Below are 7,849 nucleotides of genomic sequence, written 5' to 3'. Positions count from 1 at the left end.
CTGTTGGGGATGTTGAAATGCCTGTAGTTATCCTTGGGGACCCAGCCTACCCCTTAATGCCATGGCTCATGAAGCCCTACACAGGCAGCCTGGACAGTAGTCAGGAGCTGATCAACTACAGGCTGAGCAAGTGCAGAATGGTGGTAGAATGTGCATTTGGACATTTACTGCAGGCGCAGTTTACTGACTCGGTTAGACCTCAGCGAAACCAATATTCCCGTCATTATTACTGCTTGCTGTGTGCTCCACAATATCTGTGAGAGTAGGGGGAGATGTTTATGGCAGGGTGGGAGGTTGAGGCAAATCGCCTGGCCTCTGATTACACACAGCCAGACACCAGGGCAGTTAAAAGAGCACAGGAGAGCGCGGTGTGTATCAGAGAAGCTTTGAAACCCAGTTTCATGACTGGCCAGGTTACTGTGTGACAGTTCTGTTTGTTTCTTAATGAAAACCCACCCCCCTTGGTTCACTCTACTTCCCTGTAAGCCACCCGCCCTCCCCTCCCCACTTTGATCACCACTTGCAGAGGCAATAAAGTCATTGTTGTTTCAAATTCATGCATTCTTTATTAATTCTTCACACAAATGGGGGGAGAACTGCCAAGATAGCCCGTGAGGGGTGGGGGAGGAGGGAAGCACCAGGTGGTGGGGTGGAGGAGGGGGAGGAGGGAAGGACAAGGCCACACTGCACTCTAAAACTTATTGAATGCCAGCCTTCTGTTGCTTGGGTAGTCCTCTGGGGTGGAGTGGCTGGGTGGCCGGAGGCTCCCACACCGCATTCTTGGGCATCTGGGTGAGGAGGCTATGGAACTTGGGGAGGAGGGCAGTTGGTTACACAGGGGCTGCAGCAGTGGTCTGTGCTCCTGCTGCCTTTCCTGCAGCTCCACCATACGCAGGAGCATATCACTTCGATCCTCTAGTAGCCTCAGCATTGCATCCTGCCTCCTCTCATCACGCTGACGCCACCTCTCCTCTCGCTTGTCCCTCCTGTCCTTGCGTTCATTTTGTGCTTTCCTGGACTCTGACATTGTCTCCCTCCACGCATTGTGCTGGGGTCTTTCAGCTTAGGAGGACTGCATGAGTTTAGAGAACATTTCATCCTGAGTGCGGTTTTTTCGGCTTCTAATCTTTGATAGCCTCTGGGATGGAGATGATACATGGAGCGATGAAACATTTGCAGCTGCAGGAGGGAAAAGAGGGAGATTAGTCTTTAAAAAGAGACATTTTAGAGAACAATGGGTAGACTCTTTCACGGTGAACCAAGCTGTTAACATTACATAGCACGTGTGCTTTCTTTACAAGGTCGCATTTTGCCTCTTATGTCGAGGACCTGCCGGTAGGATGTGAGAGATCACACACGCAGGCTGGTGGGCAACATAATTCGGCTTGCAGGCAGCCATGGTAAGCCACAGTCTTTTGGCTTCTTTAACCTTCCTAACACGGGGGAATTGTTTCAAACAGCACCGCCCTCATTTCACATACCAAGCACCCGTTGGGTTGGCCCTTTAAAACTGGTTGGCCATTTAAAAGGAGGGGCTGTGGTTTTCGGGTTAACGTGCAGCACAAACCCAACTAACCACCCACCCCTCCCCCCACACACATACCCAATTCTCTGGGATGATGGCTTCACGCTCCCCACACCGCGTGGCTGACAGCGGGGATGATTTCTGTTCCACCACAGGCAAACAGCCCAGCAGGAATGGCCACCTCTGAATGTCCCCTTAATAAAACTCCCCTATTTCAACCAGGTGACCATGAATGATATCACTCTCCTGAGGGTAACACAGAGAGATAAAGAACGGATGTTGCTTGAATGCCAGCAAACACCGGGACCATACGCTGCCATGCTTTGTTATGCAATGATTCCAGACTACGTGCTGCTGGCCTGCCGTGGTAAAGTGTCCTACCATGGAGGACGGAATAAGGCTGCCCTCCCCAGAAACCTTTTGCAAAGGCTTTGGGAGTACATCTAGGAGAGCCGCGAATGCCAGGGCAAATTAATCCTTTCACATGCTTGCTTTTAAACCATGTATAGTATTTTAAAAGGTACACTCACTGGAGGTCCCTTCTCCGCCTGCTGGGTCCAGGAGGCAGCCTTGGGTGGGTTCGGGGGGTACTGGCTCCAGGTCCAGGGTGAGAAACAGTTCCTGGCTGTCGGGAAAACCGGTTTCTCCGCTTGCTTGCTGTGAGCTATCTACAACCTCATCATCATCATCATCTTCTTCGTCCCCAAAACCTGCTTCCGTGTTGCCTCCATCTCCATTGAAGGAGTCAAACAACACGGCTGGGGTAGTGGTGGCTGAACCCCCTAAAATGGCATGCAGCTCATCATAGAACCGGCATGTTTGGGGCTCTGACCCGGAGCGGCCGTTCGCCCCTCTGGTTTTCTGGTAGGCTTGCCTCAGCTCCTTCAGTTTCACGCGGCACTGCTTCGGATCCCTGTTATGGCCTCTGTCCTTCATGCCCTGGGAGATTTTGACAAAGGTTTTGGCATTTCGAAAACTGGAACGGAGTTCTGATAGCACGGATTCCTCTCCCCATACAGCGATCAGATCCCATACCTCCCGTTCAGTCCATGCTGGAGCTCTTTTGCGATTCTGGGACTCCATCATGGTCACCTCTGCTGATGAGCTCTGCATGGTCACCTGCAGCTTGCCACGCTGGCCAAACAGGACATGAGATTCAAAAGTTCGCAGTTCTTTTCCTGTCTACCTGGCCAGTGCATCTGAGTTGAGAGTGCTGTCCAGAGCGGTCACAATGGAGCACTCTGGGATAGCTCCCGGAGGCCAATACCGTCGAATTGTGTCCACAGTACCCCAAATTCGACCCAGCAAGGCCGATTTAAGTGCTAATCCACTTGTCAGGGGTGGAGTACGGAAATCGATTTTAAGACCCCTTTAAGTCGAACTAAAGGGTTTCATCGGGTGGACGGGTGCAGGTTTACATTGATTTAATGCTGCTAAATTCGACCTAAAGTCCTAGTGTAGACCAGGACTTAGAGGTTTCTAACCTCCCACTCTGCCCTGTATCTTTCAGGTAATGTAACAGCCCCTTTTTAATAATACTCCACTTTCCCAATATTTTTACTAAATCAAATAAAGTATTTTTTTTACCGTAAAACGTTTGAATTGCTCAAAAATCTTTTCCCTTTATTTATTAAAGCCCTTACATACCCATAAACTGTGATCAATTGTTTCTTCTACCTTACAGAGTATGCATAGGCCATCTTTGTGTCTATTTATTTGGAAAAGATTTTTGTTTAAGCCACTATGGCCGGTTAATACTCTAAACAAAAGCACTTCATTAGTCCTATCCAGGCCCTGAAGTATGTCGTAGTCCTCAATTCTAGGGCACAATTCCAAAATTCTTCTTCCTCTCTTTTCATTCATCCACATTTTTGCCATTCATCTTTTATTTTTTTTCTGTGCTGGGCTTTTGAATTTCTGCTACTCAAGGGAATTTCTATGTCAAGCCTTCCATTTCTTACAGCAGTTTTAGCTGCTTTCTCCGCCATGTCATTCCCTGTCATCCCGATATGCTCTGGGATCCAAGCTAGTGCTATATGTATGCCCATCCACACTAGCTCTGTTATTAGAAATATCATTTCATTGATTAAATCACTTCTGCGTACCAAGACACACCTTTTTATTGCCAGAAGGCCTGAGATTGAATCTGAAAAAATTACTGCAGCTGCTGGGAGTACATCCCAGATCCAATTCCATGCTCGCATTATTGCTACTAGTTTGGCTGTCATGACATCTACATAGTCAGATATTCTTTTAGATGTAACTAATTCCCAATTGTGATATACAATATGCTGTCCCTACTTTTCCTGTTTTTTCTTTTTTGGACCCATCTGTATATATTTGACAAAACTGACCACTTTTCTTCTATATATTGGTACCCTTCATTTTTAATACCTATTGTCTTTTTTACTCTTAAGTCTTTAAAATAAATCTAAATCCACATTGGACATGCAACTTCCCATCCCTAACTAATTTTCCCACGACTACAAGTTTTGACTTCGTTCAGCTTTTCCTTGTCCCTCAACTCCTGCATCCACACTTTAACTTGAATGGCATGTGGAGTTCTAACATCATGTGCTATAGTTTGCTTATCAATTTGGCAACAATCCTCATACATTTATTTGGTACTTTCGTCATTGCAGTTTCCATTAACGTTGTCCCAGAAAGTTGGGTCCAGTAGTTTCATTCGTAGTGTAACTGGCATTTCACTAGAAGCAATCTGCAGAATGATATAGATGTTGTAATAAATGCACTGCACTCAAGTTGTAGTAATTTTAACTTAAGTTCTGATTCTGCTGCTGACCCAAAATCTTGGCAGCATAGTCAATAACTGGTCTGATTAAGGCTCTGTTTACCATCAGCAGTGTTTTCTAATCCACCACCCAATTAGTCCCAGCAAGACTTTTAAGCAGTTTAATCCTTCCTGCACATGTATCGTTACCATAATGTATATGATCTTTCCAAAGTAATTTACTATCTAATATTACCCCTAAGAATTTGAACCTTTTAACTGTCTCTTTGTTCTCCATAACGATACAGTTATCATTCCTTTGTAACTTTCCTTTTTGTAAAGATCAGTCCTTTGGTTTTAGCAATGGAAAACTTGAAACCCCAGGCACTTCCCCAGTCAGATATCGCACATAAGGCTTTGTTGATTCTCTTTTCTGCCATCTCAGTATTCCTGCTCCTTACCCACAAAGCACAATCACCTACAAGTAGAGTGACACCAACCCCAGAACTTATTTCTTTTGGGAGACCATTTATCATACTGTTAAGCAAGGTTGGGCTGATAACACTTCCCTATGATGTACCATTTTTTATATAATATATATTGAACATAACTTTCCCAACTCTGACCTGAATGTCCTTTTAATCAAAAATTCTCTATTCCACCCATATATTTCCCCCTTATCCGCAGTGCACCTGCTTTGTACAATAACCCTTCCCTCTACAGCATGTCTTATGCCTTTGCAATATCTAGAAAGACAGCGCTAATGAAATCATTGTGCCTCATACTTTTTGGTATTTCAGTTTCTGAGGCTATGTCTACACTACGCACCTTTCTGTGACACAGCCGTGCTGCTACAGCCGTGCCGCTAAAAGGCACGGGGTGTAGTTGCTCTTTGTCGGCAGGAGAGAGGCCTCCTGCTGAAAAAAAAACTTCCACCCCCAGGGAGTGGCACTAGCTTTGTCAGTAGGCAAACTCTCCCACCGACAAAGTGCTGTTCACACTGGCGCCTTTCATCTGTAAAATTTTGTCGATCGGGGTGTGTGTATTTTTTCACAACCCTGAATGACAAAAGTTTTACGGACGAAAGTCCAGTGTAAACAAAGCATCTTCCTCTCCTAAAACCACTCTGCACCTATAATGTCATTGTTTTCCAAATAGACAACCAGTCTTTAATTCACCTTCTCTCCATAATTTTACCCAGAGAGGAAGTAAGGGCAATTTGTCTAAATGCATCCACTTTTGTGGCATAGTTTGCCTGGTTTCCATATTGGAATTACTACTGCATGTTTCCACCCTACTGGTCATGGGGGACACACAATCAAAAGTGGAAGACACGTGACTGCCCCACACGTCTCCTCCCTACCCTGCGCCCAGCCCAGGGCCACCGCGCTCTCCCCACCCCATGTTACCTATAGGGTGGGGGGCTCTCTGTCCTTCTCCTGCTGCGCCTTCCCCCTTGGGCACACGCACTCATCCTGCCCCCATCGTTCATGTAAACATGCCTTTCCTCACAGCCATTGTGTTCCTGATCAGATCTTTCCCTGCTGTATAACTATAAATGAAACAATGGCAGAAGGGGTTTTTCAAAACCAAAACACTACTATTAGTTCATCTGTTTGTGCTCTTGCCAGCATCCTAGCCACTGCTGCAAGCAATTCAGTGTTCTGGGCGGCTGCCTAGGAATGAGTGCCAGAGAAAAGAAGGAGGAGGCACGTTGCAACCCACACTGGAAAAGTCATCGTTTGTTCTCTCAAATGTTGATTAACTCTAGCTTTCATCTTTGCCAGATGTGGTGAGATGGGTTATGGAGCAATTCATCTAAGTGGCACGGCAGTCGAGGGCATGAACTGGGACAGATATACATCCCCTGCCTTCAGCTAGAACTTGCTGTGGCATCACAGAGAGGGTGTGGGAGCCATTCTGCTGGGAAAGTGCCAGGGCACCTTCTCAGATGACTCCTCGCATACGGAGTGCAGGAATTGCGGTGTGACATTCAGGAGAACTGGATTACAATATGCCTTAGGGAGGCAGCCTGTGAGGGTGTGTAAGGAGCTTGCCGGAGCTCTGCTTTATTCCGTGTTCAGTTCCAACCAGCTGTGCATAACAATAAGACCTTCTCAGTGCCCTGCCCAGACTCTCCAGAGCCCTCAGGCTTTGTGCATTTCTCAGACTAGAGTCCCCTTCATAAGCTCTTAAATAGGGAGAATCAGTTTTTGCCAGGAGCACCCACACTGAGTAGCCCAGTACTCAGCCAGCAGTACCATTAATTGCAATGAGAATATGCACAGGGTAAAGTGTTACTCAGGGAGAGTCATGGTGGCAAACTCTGTCCCCAACGAACATTACTTCCTGTACGCGGCATCAGTGCTGTTCCTGGCACACCACAGAGCAGTCCCTTGGATGTGCAAATAGCAAAGCATGATTGTGATAGGCACTAGGGATTTTTGCTGGAAATGTGTCTTTTTTGGGACCATCATGGACAAATTATTTCATAGAATCATAGAAGATTAGGGTTCGAAGGGGCCTCAGCAGGTCATCTAGTCCAACCCCCTGCTCAAAGCAGGACCAACCCTAACTAAATCATCCCAGCCAGGGCTTTGTCAAGCTGAGCCTTAAAAACCTCTAAGATGGAGATTCCACCACCTCCCTAGGTAACCCATTCCAGTGTTTCACCACCCTCCTGGTGAAATAGTTTTTCCTAATATCCAACCTAGACCTCCCCCACTGCAACTTGAAACCATTGCTCCTTGTTCTGTCATCTGCCACCCCTCAGAACAGCCAAGCATTTTGGGAACCCTCCCTCCAGGTATCAAATCCCCCCTCGCTCTTCTCTTCTGCAGACTAAATAAGCCCAGTTCCCTCAGCCTCTCCCCGTATGTCATGTGCCCCAGCCCCCTAATCATTTTCTTTGCCCTCCGCTGGACTCTCTCCAATTTGTCCACATCCTTTCTGTAGCGGGGGCCCCAAAACTGGACGCAGTACTCCAGATGTGGCCTCACCAGTGCCAAAAAGAGGGGAATAATCACTTCCCTCAATCTGCTGGTAATGCTCCTACTATTGCAGCCCAATATACCGCTAGCCTTCTTGGCAACAAGGGCACACTGTTGGCTCATATCCAGCTTCTCGTTCACTATAAACCCCAGGTCCTTTCCTGCAGAACTGCTGCTTAGCCAGTTGGTCCCCAGCCTGTAGCAGTGTCTGGGATTCTTCCGTCCTAAAGGCAGGACTCTGCACTTGTCCTTGTTGAACCTCATCAGATTTCTTTTAGCCCAATCCTCAAATTTGTCTAGGTCACACTGGATGCTATCCCTACCCTCCAGCGTATCTACCTCTCCCCCCAGCTTAGTGTCATCCGCAAACTTGCTGATGGCGCAATCCATCCCATCATCCAGATCATTAATGAAGAAGTAGAAAAAAGCAGCCCCAGGACCAACCTCTGGGGCACTCCACTTGATACCGGCTGCCAACTAGACATCACGCCATTGATCACTACCTATTGAGCCTGACAATCTAGCTAGCTTTCTATTCACATATAGTCCATTCATCCAATCCATACTTTTTAAAATTTTCTGGCAAGAACTTGCCCTTGGTGA

Source organism: Caretta caretta, chromosome 1, assembly GCF_965140235.1.
Source record: "Caretta caretta isolate rCarCar2 chromosome 1, rCarCar1.hap1, whole genome shotgun sequence".
Taxonomy (NCBI): Eukaryota; Metazoa; Chordata; order Testudines; family Cheloniidae; genus Caretta; species Caretta caretta.
The sequence above is the reverse complement of the archived record's forward strand: the minus strand, read 5'-3'. Positions refer to the sequence as shown.